Consider the following 20,021-nt stretch of genomic DNA (forward strand, 5'->3'; position numbering starts at 1 on the left):
GGCCACGGTAGGGTGGTTAACGTACACACACTGTACACTGTTCGGGCGAGCCCTACACCCTCGAACAGGCCACGGTAGGGTGGTTAAACGTACACATCAACATGATCTGAGTGAGTCCTACTTCTCAACTCGATCATCGTGAATAATCTCACGCAACGTGAATTATCACTCAAAACGAACAACGCTGAGCGAGACTCTGTTCTCCTCAAATCGAACGACATTGAGCGAGACCTTGTTCTCCTCAAAACGATTCTCATTCAATACGCAATCAACACAACGTAAACATACTCGTACACATTTTCACCGTAGAATCATTAACGAACACATATTTTTGTAAGGGGTTTTTTATGCCGCAAGGCTTTTTCCCCTAATTCGAATCGCTAGAGCCAATAAACGATCACGATTTGTCAGGCTCAATTGTGTCTAAACAATTTTTATTTACCCTCTTCCTCAATCGAATTCATCTATTCCTTGAAACACGAAATTTCTCCATGTTGGACAGATTTCGACGATACATTTTTTGGTGCCTCCTGTGAGGAATGAGCGGTAAAACGGTGAAAATGTGTAAACGAGTGGGAAAAAGGGTAACTTTCCCGATTTCCTAATCGACGGCCATCAGGCCCAAACCGTTACACGGTTAATCGTTCGGCTCTCAGCCTTCAACAAATTACCATATAGGTAATAGACCTCAGGGTCGCATCATCCAACTAGTCCATACGCGGACTCTCACGCAACCCAATCGGGTAAGACCTAGCAATTAATGGTTCTTAACCTTTTTTGCCACGATGGTCGAACTTCAATATTTTGAAGTAACAATCCGCATCAGCACGCGGAGTGTTATCGTGACAAGCTACACATCAGTGGTCAGCTACACGTCGCACTCTTAAAACATCACCACGCCGGTGAAATCCAAGACGATCATGGACAATCATCACCTGGGAATTCTCTCGCATCTGCTACCCGCTGCTGAAGACGTCCGTCAGTGAAGCTAAGTATTCTCTGCTATATTTCTCGATAGCTGTTAATCTAGTTTCACGCGAATAATTCTGGACGCGATCGTTTGCGAATTCAAATTACAAATCAGAAACGCGCATCGCTTCAGAGACGGCTCATTTCGAATACTGCCTGGCGAATAGAAAATCCGATCAAACGAGTTTAAATTCACGATTGACTCACGTTACCGAATAGGTACAAGAATTCGGAAAATTGCACGACGAGCTCGCGATTATCGACCAACCGAACGATTAAATCAAAAGATTAAATGATATCATTAAGATCGAGAATCAGTATTATGCTATACTAAACAAAATCGGATCGATGACAACCGCCGGGACGTCATCAACGTAAATTAACGATACATTCCGTAACGCGGTATTAAACACAACAATTACCGGTAATTGAATTGCCTGAATTCGACGGAAACATCGATAAATGGATTTCTTACAAAAACTCGTTCACGACTATGACCAGCGAGTATACGGATCTCTCCGATTTAGAGAAACTTTTGTATTTTACGAGCTCTCTCCAAGGCGATGCGCTAAACAAAATTTTGCCTTTTAACGCGAGCGCGGAACACTGTCATAACGCGTGGCGGCTTTAATCGAGCCATACGAGAAACGATGTGTTCTCGTAGTTAATCATTACGACACAATCCTTAAATACAAGGGTTCAATATTACTCGTTTGCGACACAAATGAGGTAATAACGTCAAGCATGTTTCGTTACACATGAGCAACCTTTGGCAATTACGACAATTCACATCATCACGATGTATCATGTTTCTCCTGCAACACATGTATCTGATTTAAGTATTCGACCTTTTCAACAAACGTCAATTCTAATTGTTCCATGGATCTAAACAAACACGCAGTTTCAAAATGCAGGATAATTCGTATACCGTTGTAGGCAAAGTTATATTATTACTCTAAAAGAGTGTCCGACGGGTCCTTCGACCGTCGCTTTAGCGCACTACCTGCTTCACACTTACCTACCCTAATGGTCATAAAACCATTGCAAATGCGTTTACACGTATTTTTCCCGTAAAATGGGCTTATTATCCATTCGTTTTCTTCAACGATTGATCGCAATAAGACTTGCTTTCAGTTTAAAAGTCACGTTCTTTGCAATTGACTCTTTCTAACTCTAGCGCTATCGCATACATTCGAATCAAATACTGTTGGCGCAAATAACGACAGAACATTCATATTATTCTTATAGAATTCTGGTGATATATATCATATCATTTTAAAACATTTTGACACATTGATCAGGATTCGATTATTCAAGAAAGAGTCTGCGGAAGTACTCAATCTCTCGTAACTTCATGAACCAATATTCTTGCACAGTAACGAAATGGTACTTTAACTTCTTAGAACTGAACATAACGTTAACGTTCATTATTTTTGAAAATGAAATCAAACTCTGCATGTCTTAAAAGACAATCACGAAAGACGTTATCTTACATTCATCTTCTTACATTTATTCAAAATCGTATAAATTGATAAAAATCAAAATTGATAAAAATTCAAAAACCATTCTCACATATGGTTGAACAATCGGATGACCGTCAATCATTCTGCAGATCTTAACATCATTGGTCGTAATTACGGATTTGTACCACGAAATATGACTAATTTCATCAGACTGTCAAAACGAAAAACCTCATCTCAAAGTACATCTCATTGATACTATCTCATGTCTAACAAGAAGTTGCCGTCTTTGCAATTGTAAAGATTCTGTTCAGGTCACCTCTTTAATAGAAAATGAACATTGTAAGATACTCCTTGTATCTAGTTTGCTTGGAAATTTATACTCTAGTATTTGTATAAATGAATTTCCGACATTGACTATCAATGACGTCATAATTGCTATTCTGTAAAGGATCATATTCGAATTCATACAAGATTTAATTTCTTATTAATAGCTTTTTCTATTTCATTATAAACGCATCGACAAATGCATTTCGATCAAGTTTCACATAATTAGGATATGTTGACATTTCGAGAGAATCTAAAATTAATGTCTTCATCATCTATGTACTAACAGATAAACCTGTTATGATTGCTCAAAAATTCAGCAAGATCAAGCTCTTTTGCTCGCAGACGTTAACTGACAATAGTATTTGGACGAATATCGTAACAAAATTCTCATACAAAGGATTGCAGCATCTTACAAACAAATATTCTAATCGAATACCGTCCATATAATTCCAGTCTAATAATGTTTCAGTTTTATTAGAATCTTCAAATTCAATGTACATGACGTCACATATTCAATTTTCATGTACTTTCAAGCGAACTTCAGTGAACATCAGCACACATTGAACTCTATGACCATTTTAAGGTTTCATCTAATCTCTAAAATCAACGTATAAATATTCTATTCTTGTTATTCTTAAATAACTAAGGTTAACGAAATCTAAAATTTCATCTTACGTTGATCGAGATTCATACTGGCAAATATCTAACCTGAATTGGCTCATCGGGGGGAGCTCGTTAATTCCCCAATTCATGCAAAATATACTGTATCATGTATAATTCAATTCACTTCAGTTTGTACTGCAACCATACTTCAATTTAGAAAGTAAAAATGAACTACAAGTGTAGCATTTTCCAAAAGTTTTTCGTTTGCCTACCACGTCAAAGACTCTACGAATTCCCACTGAGATTATATTTCAAAAAAATCGTAATTCGATTCAAACGAAACTTCATCGTTTAACTGTTTCTCAAACTATTAGGGATTCTCAATAATACGAGATCGATTGTAAAATTTACTTACAGTTTCCTTTTAAGAAAATCCAATAACGTTTCTCAAAACACGTGGAACAACTATTCATGCTGGTAAAAAGAACAAGACCGATCGCAGGTATACAGATGGTCATAAACGAACTTTTACTCAGTAAAAACTCGGTGTCAACCTATTATCGGCTGGAGTCAAGTACAACACATGGTCATCAACGACACACTATTGTCGTCAGGTTTCGACCCTCGATTTAAAAACTACCTGATGAGACCCTATCCATCTTAATGGGCACGGAGTCCTATTTTTCATCAATCGTACATTCTTTTGTTACGAGATTTACTTTCGTTTAGTTTCATGGAACAAAACATCAGAAATACCTCTATAACGTTATTATCGAAATCTATAATACAGATTGACTTTGGTCATTGTTCATGATCAAACCTCATAGAACATTCCAATTCTGAAGATTTACGGACTTCTCGAATTGTAGATTCTATATAACATGACAACAATTTACAAGTACACGGAATTCACTTTGAAGATATCAAAATATCACAAATTCATGTTAGTAAAACATTTCAAACGATCACAGCGGAGAACTGTGCGCGCAGGAGAAATTAAACGCAAAACGTGTTATTGTACGGGCAAGTCAAAAGAGCAATTTATCGAGGAATTGCAAACGCACTTCGGCATCGGGGGGAGCAAAGGGCAGTCGACTTGCTTCTTTGAATCCTTTCTTCAATGAACACGGATTACTTCGCGTCGGTGGACGGTTTCAAAATGCCGAAAACTCATTCGCAAAACCACACAATTCTTTCAACGTCATACCATTATATTAAAGATTCAATTATTCGTAAAACGCATGAACGTACGTATCATGCTGCTATTCAGTCGAAAATTTATATCATAAGACATCGTTTCTGGTTCCTCGACGGACAAAATCAAGTTCTGAAAACTGTAAGTCGGTGCGTTCGTTGCGTTCGTTTTCGACCATCTCCGTTGCAAGGCAAAATGGCCGATCTACCTAAATCGCGCGTCGAACAAACCGCAGCTTTCACACACACGGGTGTTGATTTTTTCGGTCCGCTCTTCATCAAAGAGAACATATCGAAATCGAAATAGTATAAACGCGTGCGGCTGCGTCTTCATTTGCATGTTCGTTAGAGGAGTATACATTGAAATCGTGAATGACCTTACAACCAAAGGGTCTCTCGGCGCCTTCAGACGTTTCATTGGGCGTCGAGTTATACCGATTCATGTGTACTCCGATAGCGGCACAAATTTTGTAGCGAACTTCTTTGAAAAAGTTAGCACCTGCGCATATACTAGTCGCTCATCCGCTCACAATGCTGCCGAAATATAATCATCTTTTAGTTCCAGAAAATCGTCTAACTTCCTGCAAAGTTATCAGTAAGGCACGACAAAATTTCTGGAACCGGTGGTATCAACACTTAACGAGTAGCAAAAGCGCCAGAAATGGCACAAATCCAGCGGACAAATCAACATCGACGCAGTCGTCATCCTGATGGATGAAAATCAGTGAAGCATACGATGGAGATTGGGCAAAATAGCGGAGATACATCCCAGTAACGACGGAGAAGTCCGAGTCGTCACAATCGAAACCGCTAACGACATCGTCAAACGCAACATTACGCAACTGTGTCCATTACTCGAAACCATTTGAAATCATTGTACCGTTTATAATTAATTATCCATGTGTACAACATACAACACACCAATCGCAACACACAAAAACATTGCTCGTTGCACTCGCAACGGGGGGAGTATGTTCGGCCGCGAACCGAAGCCTTTGTCGCGATCAAGGAATTTACAACAGGGTTCAAGTGGTTCGGCGCGCGGACCGCCGTGAACCGTTCATACCTCGAAATACGGGTCACCGAGGACCCTTTTGTCTCTCAAATCCTAGCCGAACTAGTCTTACTGTAAACACGTGCGTGTCATAAATCAGCTAACAGCTGTACCTCTCTCTTTAAACAATTTAACGAACGAAAGCATAGAATTTTTCCTAACCGTTACCTTCGGAAACGCGAGGGTATTTAGGCGATCTTTCGTACAACGAAAAAGACAGTCGAACGTTGAAGCTTACACGGTTCGGATCGAGAGTTGAAGAAGTCAATCGTGACTTAGAAGTTTCCGCGTAACGCGACGTAGCATAGCCAATGCAGGGTGGTTCGGAAATCATTCACGACGCCATTCGAGTGAGACCCTGCACTCCTCGAATGGGCCACGGTAGGGTGGTTAAGTCACACACTGTATACTGTTCGTGCGAGTCCTACACCCTCGAACGGGCCACGGTAGGGTGGTTAACGTACACACACTGTACACTGTTCGGGCGAGCCCTACACCCTCGAACAGGCCACGGTAGGGTGGTTAAACGTACACATCAACATGATCTGAGTGAGTCCTACTTCTCAACTCGATCATCGTGAATAATCTCACGCAACGTGAATTATCACTCAAAACGAACAACGCTGAGCGAGACTCTGTTCTCCTCAAATCGAACGACATTGAGCGAGACCTTGTTCTCCTCAAAACGATTCTCATTCAATACGCAATCAACACAACGTAAACATACTCGTACACATTTTCACCGTAGAATCATTAACGAACACATATTTTTGTAAGGGGTTTTTTATGCCGCAAGGCTTTTTCCCCTAATTCGAATCGCTAGAGCCAATAAACGATCACGATTTGTCAGGCTCAATTGTGTCTAAACAATTTTTATTTACCCTCTTCCTCAATCGAATTCATCTATTCCTTGAAACACGAAATTTCTCCATGTTGGACAGATTTCGACGATACATGTACATATAAACCTATTTAGTTCGAATAAAATCTGTATTGCTTCATTTCTTACTTTTTCGTTAAACATGCAAAAAGACGATAAAGTCAAGACACCTACATAAACTGTTTACACGTCACAAGGAAATTCAATGAAATTTCCTGGGAAGTTCCTTCAATTAACCCATCGCGAACTAATTAATTTATAGAATTCCGGAACGCCCGTCGAACAAAACATACTCCGGCTCTTTCGATTTCGTTCCGGTCTGAAGCCGTGTTAGAAAAAGAAGGTAATTGATCGTCGTGAGGATCCTCGTATTTTCCGGGAACCGTGGAAAAGGAATTGCGGGAGTATAATTCGCGGAAAATTGCCGGGTAAAGAGCGGAGGGACTCTTAATCAGAGCAGTCGGAACTTAGGTGAACACACGATGTTGACGTCGCCGACAAGCTTGTCTGTCAGCGATTCGAAAGTTCGGCGGATGTCGGGTCATGAACTTTCGCCCGGAGCCGTTTCGTTGGACTTTTTCGTTCGTCGCCTTAGGGATCCTGGGAACTTCGTTATTTCCGTCAGAGCTGCAACTTCTGGCCCGTCGCCTCTGTTCTCTTCGGCACTTGTTAAAACATTTGCACGGGGAAATCGAGCCGGCGAAGTTTGTCAAGGAGCCGGTAACGAGCGAAAAGATCGTCCTCGAAAATTTAACGAAACGGACCGTGTGCCGTGAAATTCGATCTGGAACTCGGGAAAATATTTGCGGACGAGTCTCCGTTATCCGTTTGACCACTGCACTTTGGACAACGTGTAGACAGAGCTGAGTTCACTGTGCGAATCCTAGTCAAATTCGGGGAAAACTCACTTTGTGGAATTTGAGTTATCTTGTGCAAGATGGTTCTTTGTGTATGAGAATATGAAAATGACTGTGGGGATGTATTATAAAGGAGACGTGGTTTTGAGGACTGATATGGAAGGATTTCATTAAGAGCTCATGGAGGACTTATCCTGTAACGTACTGATGTCAACCCATGAGTTGGCGCGTGATGAGAAAATTGTAGGTTAAGGGATAATTTTAAATATATTTATGGGCTTTGAAGATTAGCAAAGAATGATTTCATTAAGAGTTCATGGTGGACTTATGCTTTAGTGTACCGACGTTAACCCATGAGTTGGCGCGTGGTAAGAAAATTATAGGTTAAGGGTTAATTTTAAATATACTCTCGGGTTTGAGCTATTAACAGATTTAATTGACAAGGTTTTATGCATCAGTCTTCAATATAAATCAGGTGATAGATAACTGTATTGAAAATTATTTGTGAATTACAGAAATGAGAGGATGCAAAACTTGATACACTAACTATAATATTAATATCTTTGGTTTAGAATTAAACAGCATTTACAGGTACATCGACCACTGATACTATCTATAGAGTAAAATAAAAAAACTCTAAAAGAAAAACATTGACCGACACAAACGTGTTATATCTATGATTTAATTTAACATATATTCTGTTAATATATCCTTCCTATATTAAATTAAATTATATTTTTTCCTGTATTAAATTAAATTGTTTTCTTGATAAACAGCAGCTATTGTTTATATTACACTTCGAAAATTCTTGAATTATAGTGTCTGTGTTTGAAGTATGGGATGAATATGTATTATGCGCTTCCAGTAAGTTGGCAGCTGAACCAATAGAGTCGGCATAGCTTTTGACTGCCAACTTACAAAGCACGCATGGTACTTGGAAACTTTGAATGTGTATAATCGAGTACGTGTAGATAACCTACGGCTAGAGATAAAGATAGAGGGAGAAGTTTCTCGTCATTTAACTCTGATTTTGAGAGATATGGAAACAAATGTTTTTAGAGTTGAAAATTTCTGATTTTTCAAGGTCGACATTTTGAAAGTCGGTAAATTAGATTCTTAAGTATTCCTTTTTTTTAATATCTAAAATTCGAAACTAGAATTTGTACGTTTGAAGATTTGTAAATTTGAATTTGAAAAATTTAAGAGATTTAATACACTTTCAAATAATTACATTTAACGATGTCTTCATAAATTCAAAAATTAAATAAATCACAAATAGAAAATATTTCGAATTGAATTTACTAACTGTAGTATTTAAAAACGTTTTCCATGTTTTAACACCGTGCGTCGTGTAAATACTTGATTCATAACTCAAACACGATGACAATCAATTGGAATAACGAATGAAGAGAAAAGTTGTGTGTATACAACATTTTTACTAGTGTTACAAAGCAGTATTTATCGCCAATTTTGATACAAAACAATCTGAGAGAAGGTTTACTCGATTCTGCTGGTACATTGTTTAATCCCTTTCCATACCCACATACGTGTCCACAAGCATATCCACATATGTATCCACATGTCCCCACAGATTTTGCATGCTAATATACGCTTTAGTTTATACAATCACAAAGCTTATACAGTTAACATTCTACAGAATTACTAATTTTCATGCACATCAAAGTGCAATAATAACTGCTTTAAAATAATTTTATGCAGTGTAATATTATACTAAAAACTTCGGTTATGTTAAAGAATAAAATGCAGTTGCATTTATTGAATGCATCAACGCATCTATACAAACTGTATCAAAACTAATTGTAAGTAAGATCATATAAACTTAGAGTGTAGTATACCACATTTTTTTCTGACAAAAACTTGTCTCACTTTTCAGAATTTCTTTGTATACTACAGAATTTCGTTATAGCGCCACTGATTGAGCAGAAGTAAAAAATTGGTTGAGATTGCTAAAATATTGGGACAGTCAGAGAATTTTTTGCTTCGATATTACTCCAAGTGTCTCCACTATTAGGTAGATATCTTCGAATATCCAAATAAATGTGGTAATATGACGAAAGTCTACTGTATCTTTTGTTAGAAATCATGATAAACATGCAAGTTCTGTCGATCAAACAAGAATTATAATTTTTACTGCGAAGAACATGAAGTCGAAAGATGTCTGTCGATACCTAAATAGTTTTAATCATAATTGGTGCAGCGACACGAATCGATACAATACACTTGACTCCATGCTTGAAACTTCGAGGAATTCATGTCGATCACAATGCAGTTGCTCGTTCGAGTTTTGCACCTCAATGTACCTATAGGATTATTCAGGAATAATGTTCTTACTTTATTTGAAAGTCTATAGTTGAATTGTATAATCAGTCTGTGAATTCTTCAAATGTTTCCTTGTTAACGAACAGCTTAAATAAAACCGTAATTGTTAAAATAATAAACGAAGTATGTCTCGGATTACAGATTTTTTATGAGCTTTATTTATCGTAATCCTAATATATCACAATTTTATTCGAATAAAGATTCGACCAAACAATTGGTCAGGTTAGGTTAATGTTACTAACAGAAACATGGTTTCCAATGTAATATATCTGATATATGGAATAAGTACATTTATTTCCATAAAGCGTGACAATCAGTTAAAAATAAAATAAGTTAAATGATTTGGAATATGTATAAATATGATTATTTAAACATAGGAATGTTTTATTAGCATTTAATTATTTTGGTATGATGTATTGGTTTCTGAGAATTTCTGAGTAAATTCAATCATCACTGCAGCATCAAATATATTAATGAAAATTATATTAAACATGACATGTTTAATATCTGAAATTTCCATGCGATTTTAAAATTAATTAATAATAAATAAATAATTGCATGTTTCTTGTTAATTTGAACAAATTTATAGGCTCATATACTTCTTTGGCATAAAACGACATTAATAAATGTATTTAGTAACTGATCCCATGAAATTTTTAATTCTATCTCTAAACGGACACCTTACTAGAAACGTAATCTTTTTAATACAAAATACTTTTAACTTCTATTATAGAATTCGGACCAATACATTGTCATTTGTCGTTTCTTGTACAATAATTCATAATTTCTAACAAAATAAAATAAAAATGCAATCATTAAACTAATAATTAATGAGTAGATTCAGCTAGTAATTATTTAATAAAGTGTTATGCATATAATAACATGAAAAATGAATATTGTTTTTGAATAATCCTGTACGTCGAAGGCTGCGACAGGACGTGCAGTTGTAGGGTGGTTATCTCTTCCGTCGAATCGAGTCAAGGGGCCAAGGTTACCTTTATTTCGAGTAGTATTGGCTGCTGGTATCGTTCCTGCTCCAATGATCCAATCCCATTTCCGCCAACGTCGTGTCGCACCCAATACAAGTGGAAAAAATGCAAACTGAGCCAGGGTTCGATAATCACGAACTCTTTATCCTTTTAACTATGGATTTCAGGAATTTCCACTTCACTTTCGTCACGGATTTAAACTCGACCGCGTCAGAACGTGTAAATTATTTACTACAATCAGATTCTACTTTTGTTCACTTTAAATACTCGTACATACTTGCACTATTTCTAAATATACTGATAATTACTTGTCCGATTATTAGTTGGTTGGAAATTACATGCTAGATAATTGTCTGTTCAATTATTGAATGTCTGACAATTTGCTGTTAAACAGTTATCTGTATGACTGTCAACTGTTTAACAATTAACTGGTGGATAATTGTCCCTTGGAATAATAACTGTCTGACAATTACCTGTAAAACAATTGCTAGTATAATTATTATCTGACGCTTAACAGGCAGATAATTGTTTGTTCGATTAACATTATGTGCTAAATAATTTCCTGTACGATTAATAAGTATTTCACCTGGTTTTTTTGATTAATTGTCTGACAATTATTTATTAAACAATTGTCTCTCTTATTAGCATCACATGCCAGACAATTGCCTGTTCGATTAATAAGTATCTGACAATTATTTGGTAACTGTCAGATTGATGACCGTTAGACAATTGCCTGTCCAATTATTAACATTACCTGCTAGACCCTGTCCAAATTATAATTATCCGACAGTTACTTGATAGATCATTGTCTGTTAGATTAATAATTGTCTTACAATTACTTGATGGATGATTGTCTGTTGGATTAATAATAGTCTGACAACTTCTTGACAGATAACTGTCTGTCAGATTAATAACTGTCTTCAGTTTCCTAGTATGTAATTTGATTTATAAGTCTGGCGATTACCTATCAAGCAATTACCTCTCCGGTTGTTAATATCACCTACTATACAATTGTTCAATAACTGTCTGACAAGTACCTATTACACAACTTGCTCTCTAACTATTAACACTGCCTGCTGTACAATTTCCTGTCCGATTAATAACTACCTGATAATTACCTGTTAAACAATTACCTGCTCAATTATTAACTGACGCACAATTTCCTGTGAAACAGTTGCCTGCTTTACAATTACCTGTTAAATAATCGTCTCTCAAATTATTAACTGTCTCATAGTTACCTGTTAACTTTCTGTTGTAATACAGACTGATGGATTATTGAACTACTCATATTTATCTCCATATTCACTATGCTTAAAATAGAAGGAAATATCAAAAACATCCTTGATCATCGAATCTGCAAGGTGTCTCTTTTCTGTAATTTTTGCACATCACTGAACGAAAATAATGTATCAGAAATTGCAAATTTGATTTTTCCGTGTTATCACCCCTTTGAGTTTGCTGTAAGGTATCCTTTGAATGCGATAACTAATTAGATTTCACTCGCTCGCGCGAGGCCTGAATTTTCTTTCCCGTAATCTACCACCAGTTCAGATCGTGATCGTGTTAATTATAAGTTAATTTAAGTTTCATGCACACCTTTGACCGCAATTCTTTGATACATTATGCAACGAAACTTAAAACTATCAAGTATAATATCCATTTATTTTTAAAAACAATAACCCATAATAGCTTTGTGCTTTTACGATTAATTTATTATTTACTCTCGTATCATGGAAGGTGTCGCGCATTTTACGCATGCACAGAAGCGCATAATGGAACAGGTGATAAAGAAAGTAGCAAATTAAGAACAGGAAGTTCCATTGTTACCTCGGTGTTATGCAAATGCACAGAGAGCGAAATTATATTTGAGGCTTAATGGTTTGCTGAACAACCAGGTCGAGTTAAAATTCTGTAAACACCTACATCCTTATATGTTTAAACGTAGTTTAATTGAATTATTACGCGGGGCGTATTTAACGCGCCCTGTGTTGCACTACATTAACCATATCGAAGTCATTTGAAATTCGGAATATTCGCGTGTAAAAGCAAGAGGTTTATCGTATCAGAGCGATCAAACTTTCGATACTGTCTACAAAGGTTTTACATCTAACCTGTTAAAAATTTACAACATATTGCATAGAATTTAAAAATCTGGATCTGTTTCAAACATCTGTGAGAGAAATGTTATTGTAAAGTTGCATTTGAAACTAGTTTCGATAAAAAAAATATGAAAAAATAATTTTGTGGAATTTGAAAGAAAGGCAAATATTACAACGATGAAAGAATAATTCTCAAATCGCAAACGAATTAAGTTGGTACTTTGCTTTGTTTAAAATTCATGTGAACAAATTTATGGCACTTTAAATTTCAGAGCTGCTGCAAATTTAAATGTAAATTTTATGGTACACTCTGTATTAATCTGCGCTATTTGTATTCAATATTTTGAGTGCCATGGCACTCGTGACATATGCATTTTCATTAACATCTATTATTCATTTCAGCAGGAATTTTAACCTCTCCAAACATTATGTACATTGCACTGTACAATTAATTAAATTTACTTTTGCGGTATACATGTCAGAGCATTTTTAGTACCAAATGTAAATGTTGCGACAAAAATATATTGCTTCAACTAAGGTAAGAGCACCAGTAATTAACACTGTACCAGTACTTGACACTTTTTCAAAAAAAGTAAATAAATAAGGAAACCACGAGTTGAAATACATCAAGCCTCATTAATCAGTATACTGTCACGTTTCAGTGGCTTAATTACGAACTATTGTGCATATCCGCCATTCAAAAATGTAATAGCAACTGATTAATCAAACTTGCGCACGGCTCTTACAATTTTTCAGTGTTTTCTTATATAAATCTCTAAGTATTTGGTTGAAATATAAGTATTGTAAGTTCGTATTATTTAATCATTGTGAACAAAAAGATTATTCGTTTATGTTGTTTGAAACTTAGAAAGAGGTTTATTTATTAAAATTGGCAACAAACAATGCTAAATTGTCTAAATACACTCCGTGTCAACTACTGAAACTTGTAATGGTGTATTATTCAGTAGTTGACATGGGGTGTCAACTACTGATTTTGTTCCTCTGTCAATTTTGAGATGTCTCCTATAAAGGGTAACTTCAGAAATTATACAGAAAAGACTGCAAGCGGCTGTGGAAGATGTCCGGCTCCATAAAACTCCGTATAAAAAGGTAGCTAGGAAATTTAGTGTTCCGAGGGTAACTTTAAAATACAAGGTAGAAAGCAAATATCCAATTAAAAGAAACACGGGCCCAGTACTGACTGATGCAGAAGAAAATGCAATAAAAAGCTGATATGAGGATGCCTCCGATATGAGAAGTGTTCGAACTCTTCATATTAAAAATTTATTATTAACTCTTCATATTAACCCGTAAGTAATTATTAAATATTTTTTTGTAAACTTACTCAAGAATAATCTTTTTTAAATGTTCAAAAAAATTCTGTATTCACACATTATCAAGACTAGTTCATTAATTGGATTTTCTTCCTATGTCAACTATTGAAACAAAAGGATGTCAACTATTAAATTTTCTGTTTTCGCTGGGTGTCATCTATTGAATCAAATTTTACGTTTTGAAGAAAAAAAGAAAAAATTAACAACCGCCATCAGGAATGAATACTTGTAATATAATAGAATAGTGCAGCGACTGCTAATCATAAATTTTCCATAAAGTGAACTTAGCCTGAGCCGTGTGTACAAATAAACAAAAAATTCCTTAAAGTGTCAACTGCTGGTACCTTTACCTTACTTTATGCGCCAACTCGTGTTTTGACATTTGTAGAATAACCTTAAAATTTGATATCTTGAAAAATCCTGCAACGTGCCCAAATAGAATATGACAGAAAAATTTCTGCGTGCATTCATACACGACGCACGTATCCACATCGTAAATATGTTATCTCGCATAAAAATTTCCGCTCGTACAACATAAATTTTTACTACTGTGAATCTCTGGTTGGACGCGTTAAACGCGACCATAGAAGCGCTTTTGGTATTAAAAAAATATACCAGTGTAGTTCTTGCTTCCATTTCGCAGGAAAGTGCTGTTCAAACAGGTCCGCATATTTACATGCCTCAAACGGTTCCAGCGAGATTCGACGTACAGTAACATCCTCTGTCCAGAAATTCAAATTCGATCAAGTCGAAGACAGTTTATAGAGAATCGATCTGTTCCGTATGCCGTTTGAATGGCTAACAGATTCCTCGAGCATCCACAAAGGAAAAGGGAAAAGAATGTCGGATGGAGACGTGACTGAAAGTTCGCGAAGATTTCTTACTGCGGTGAGAATTTAGTTCTGAGAGTCGTATAATACTTAATGGAGATAGTAAAAAATTTTATCTTGGCCCTAGAGACTATTTCGAGGGTGTGTAAAACACGACCCTATTCAGTTGTACTCGTTAACTTTTGATCATCACATCGTTCTGGATGGAACATTTTGCTGAAAATAATTGCGCGAAATTGAAATGGATTTATGTGGTAATAGATCATTAAGACGGAAATTGAGAGAGAATTGTAGTGGAAGAAGTTTGAAAGATCTTGGCCAGTTCTGCACGTTTCAGCAATTTTGGGGAAATTAAATTGAACTTCTTTAGGAAATTTTGTGTCGAATATTTTTACTAAAGTCTGAGTACTACTAAGGTATTTTTATATTTTTTGAAATTTTGAAATATTTAATATTTGGAAATTTGTGAATTGAGAATTTTGAATTTTAGAAGTTTGAGAATTTGGGGATTTGAGCATTTGAATGTTTCAAAATTTGAGGATCCTGCGAATTAAGGCAATTTAGTTATTTTCATACTTGAAATTTTGAAAATTTAGGAATTGGGGAATTCAAGAATTTGTAAAATTGGAAATTTGAAATTTTCTGGATTTGTAAAATTGGAAATTTGAGATTTTTAGGATTTGGAAATTTGAAAATTTACCTAACCTCTGAAAGTCTAGCTATTTGGAAATTTGATATTTAGGGATTTGAGTGCTTGGAAAAGTAATTTAATAACAATGTAATGTCAAACAAATTCCGAGTAGTAAAAGATCTAACACACTTTGACAACAAGGTTCCATAAAACAGCACTTACAGCACATCAACTTGAATCTTCAAACTTAACGAAAATTGCTACGCGAACATTTCATCAGTATTCTTAATACAAAATGGCTGGCTGTCAGTTACATCGAACGTTCATCAAATTCGAGGCATATAAAGCCTGACGTGATTTGCTCACATAACCATATTTCAGCCTTTCCATATTTTAACGCTTAAAGTTCAAGATCATGTAAAAACATAACCTCAATTCACATATTATATTGTACATTATTATAAGACTATAACTATACTATATATGTCTGTAACATGTTGCGCCATATTTTTCTTCGAAATTTCGAAGTTTTCGAAGAGATCCCAGAATAAAACCTGTAAAATTGATAACTGTACGACCTCTCATACAAAACAGAAACTTTTTCCAAACTTTCGAAGTCCATCAGAGTCATTAATTCAAACAATTCGGAAAGCGTTCTCGCACTAAAAGGAGCAGAGCTCGGTCTTGTACCTTGACTTAGAGTACCTAGCGAGTGATTTATCAGAATGCAGCCTTAATTTAGATCCCCGGATCCAGGATAATCTTGCTCTAAAACTTTTCTGCAAGTGAAAAACGATGAAGTTTTATTGGAAAAGAGGGAAAAGTGGTAGAAGTTGAAGAAACTCTTTAAAATGGGAGACCCATGAAAGAAAAAAAGAAACGTGTACCTACTTTCGGAAGATTCATTTATCTCCGCTATAACATCGAAACTCTGTCGTAATAAATTGTTTCAATACACGACTGTTATATTTAGTTTTAGTTTAATTTCTTTTTTTACGTAATATGAGAGGTAATAGTGTTTATTATTTAAGCAATGCGATCATTGGAGCTGAAGATAGGGTGGCCCGAGGCAAAAATCAATTTTATTTTCGACGCTATTGGAGACTGCGTCAGTGAGTTCAATTGACTCTCGTTATATTGCTACGGGAGGGCTGCACCAATTGACAATATAGAAAAAGCTCCTTTCATGCAGCTCGGAAGCCGGCAAATTGGAAAATTTCGGAATTGATTAATTCGACGAGTGAACATTTCTAATTTGCCGAATTTACGGATCGGGGAATTTTGAAATTTGATTTTCGTACGTTTTTACGTTCAGAATTTATAGTTGCAAAAATTTTTATATTTGACAATTTAAATTTGAAATCTTTTCAATTTTAGAATTTATAATTGTAAAAATTTTCATGTTTAAAAAATTGAATGTGAACTTTTCGATTTTAGAATTTACAACTGCAAAAATTTTATATTTCAAAATGGAAGCTTAAGAACTTTTCAATTTTAGAATTTACAATTGTAAATTTAAAATTCGAGGAATATAATAATCCCCATAATTAAATTTACTAATTTAAAAATGTCTATCTTGGAAAATTTAGTATTCGATAATTTGAGAAGTTGAATATTTGATAATTTAAGAATTTGTAAATTCGTACATTTTTAAACTCATGAAATTTTAATTTTGAAAATGACTGAATTAATAAATTTTTGTAGTGAAATTTTCTAAATTTTGAAATTCGAAACTTTCAATTTTCAAGTTTTTTTATTTTAAGAATGCAAAAGTTCCAAGATTTCTGAATTGAAAAAATTAAATATGAAACAATTATGAAAACTACACAGAACAAAATAAAAACAAACATTTCCAAATTCATTTTTGGAAAGTGATAATATATAAAACTCCTGTATTTACATTCAACCCCGCTAGTGAATTAAATGATTCGTGTAAATGCGAATTTGGAGATGACATTTTTACAAAGTATAAATGCGTTTAATTTCATAACAGGATATTTGATTATGACGTATTCAATTAAAGCTCGCTGACACATTGACAGAAGCGAATTAATTATGCAAATCTGGAAATGTTTCAGATTTAAATGCAACCACCTAAATACGATATTATTTATTATTTATTAATGTAATACTGATATGGAAAGAAATTCTTAAAAAGTACTTCCTTTGTCATTTTACGAAATTTTAGATAATAAAACGTTAATAATATTTAAATATTTTTTAATAATATTCCTTTTAATTATATTTAAATATTTATGTTCTCTTAACATTTGAACATTTTCGTTCTTTTAACATTCTATTAATATTTTATTCATTCAATAATTAATTTACTAACTTAATTTATTAATAATTAATCACAGATGAGATTTTTTCAATTACATTCTCACTGTTGTAATTATTCTATAAACAAAAAAATAAAAATAACTAACAAAATTTACGAAATTTCATTTAAGCACGTAATTCTGTAACAAATAATATATCTACATAAATTATTTATGTATAACTCTTCCTCGGTTTAAAATTGCATTTTGTGTCGCCATTTTTGTATCTAACGAGATTACATCGCCGTAGTTTTTTAATTACGTGGATTTATAGCTGTTTTAAAAGAGTAAATTAGTTTCTACCTGAACGTGCATAAATCTTCTTGCATTAGCTTCAGTTTTGATTACAGATACGGCAAACAGTGGCTCGTACATGTTTATTTTCATATCATACATTCTCGCTGACAAGACAACGAAATGAACAGAAAGTTCTTCAGCTTTGTTCTCTTCCTCGTTGTTTCTTTCCCTACTTTGATTTCTTCTACTGAAGTGTCTCGTTGTTGTTTTTGTTCCAACGTTCTTCTTATTTGGTCTTCGTTTCCTGGTTTGACTTCCTTGCTCCTTTTACTGTTCGATACCGCTGATTCCGTTTGTACTTCTTTAAATCCCACAGATGCTTGTTTACTTGACTCCTCTTTTCAATTCTTTGTTAATTGTTGTCAGTGAATAATAAAATAGAAGGTGATTTGTTTTGTACATACGCAAATATATGCGTTTCATTATGTATTTAATTATGCATACAAATATGAATGTATAGACATGTTTAATTACTATAACCACACGTAAATATATACATATATTTAATTATTCTATACTCACATATGTTTAACCCTTTGCACTCCGTTGTCCCCTCTGAGGGGACATTTTGAATGACAAAATAAACTTTCGGAGTGGAAAGGGTTAATTGTCATTCACGCATATAAATGTATACACACATTTTATTAATTTTTAATAGAAATTATTTTAAATATATAACATAGATTCTTCCTATTCAATTTAATATTTAATATTTCATTGTTAATTTGAATATTTGATATTTCAACATACATATCAACATTGCAATATCAATTGTAATATTTCATATTTTAATATTTATTTTAACGTTCATGCACCGTTAATTTTAACATTTCGTACTGGAACATCAATTTTAATACTCCCCATTTCAATATGTACCAATATTAAATTTTATAACCTTCACCTTATAATTTAACATTATAACTTGAATTTTCTATATTTATCATATCAATGTTAAATTCTAAATCAATTTTAAGATTCATCACTTTAACATGTATTTTTACATTGAATCTAACGTTCACTTTATAATTTAACGTTACAGAATTAATTTGAATATTTAAAAATACACTATTAATTTCTATATATTCATCATATTAACATCAATTTTAATATTCATCGTTCTCATGAATTTTCATGAACATTCATTTTACAATTTAACATTGTAACATTAGTTTCCAACATTTAATGGTATAAATCAGTTTCAATAACATCAATATTAACATTAATAATATTAATATTACTGATATTAATCAGAATATCAGTTTCGATATTCATCGTTTAATATTGGACATTCTAACATTTACCTCGCAATTTAACACTTAATTTAACATTAACATTCAACAGTATAATATCAGTTTTAATATTTGCCATTTTAACATCATATATTTTATATATTTTTGCTAGAGTCATTATATTTCATTCATATTTCTGCACTACATTTTTTTATTACCGAGTAACGAACAGTTCGTCACAGAAGACGGCGAGGCTGAAATACGAAGCATCTAAAAATAGAGGGACAAATATAAAATCCGGCTTTAGATTAGCTAATTACTTCGCGGCACGGAGCACAGTATAAGGAACGAAGTTTTCCGGATTTACGTTTGAAAAGAGGACTCTAAACAACCTCGAAAGGGATGCAGGAACGCGGAAGAATAAAATTCCACCCCGGAGAAAGGACAATAACCGTTTCGGGCTGAAAGCGCCTCAACCTGCCAGAGACCCTCTCGACTCGAAAATTTCTCAAACTCTTTATACGAACGTTTCTTGCGAGCATCCTCTTTTCCGGTTTACAAAATCTTGTAGTCTACATGTTTCAAACGCTTTTCAATCTAATCA

The 20,021-nt window shown here is 34.3% G+C and overlaps 1 protein-coding gene and 1 long non-coding RNA gene across 10 annotated transcripts in view; both read left to right on the plus strand.

The window, feature by feature from the left end:
• Positions 1–20,021, plus strand: part of Nmdar2 (glutamate ionotropic receptor NMDA type subunit 2) — a 423,506-nt gene that overhangs the window by 188,246 nt on the left and 215,239 nt on the right. The window lies entirely within an intron of this gene.
• LOC143264133 (uncharacterized) lies at positions 14,274–16,144 on the plus strand. Of its 2 annotated transcripts, XR_013037647.1 has the most exons (3): positions 14,274–14,602; positions 14,753–14,997; positions 15,067–16,144. It is a non-coding gene; the product is annotated as an uncharacterized LOC143264133 (long non-coding RNA). The 2 variants fall into 2 exon arrangements; XR_013037646.1 differs by having other exon boundaries at positions 14,753–16,144.

This window comes from Megachile rotundata, chromosome 3, assembly GCF_050947335.1.
Source record: "Megachile rotundata isolate GNS110a chromosome 3, iyMegRotu1, whole genome shotgun sequence".
Lineage (NCBI taxonomy): Eukaryota > Metazoa > Arthropoda > Insecta > Hymenoptera > Megachilidae > Megachile > Megachile rotundata.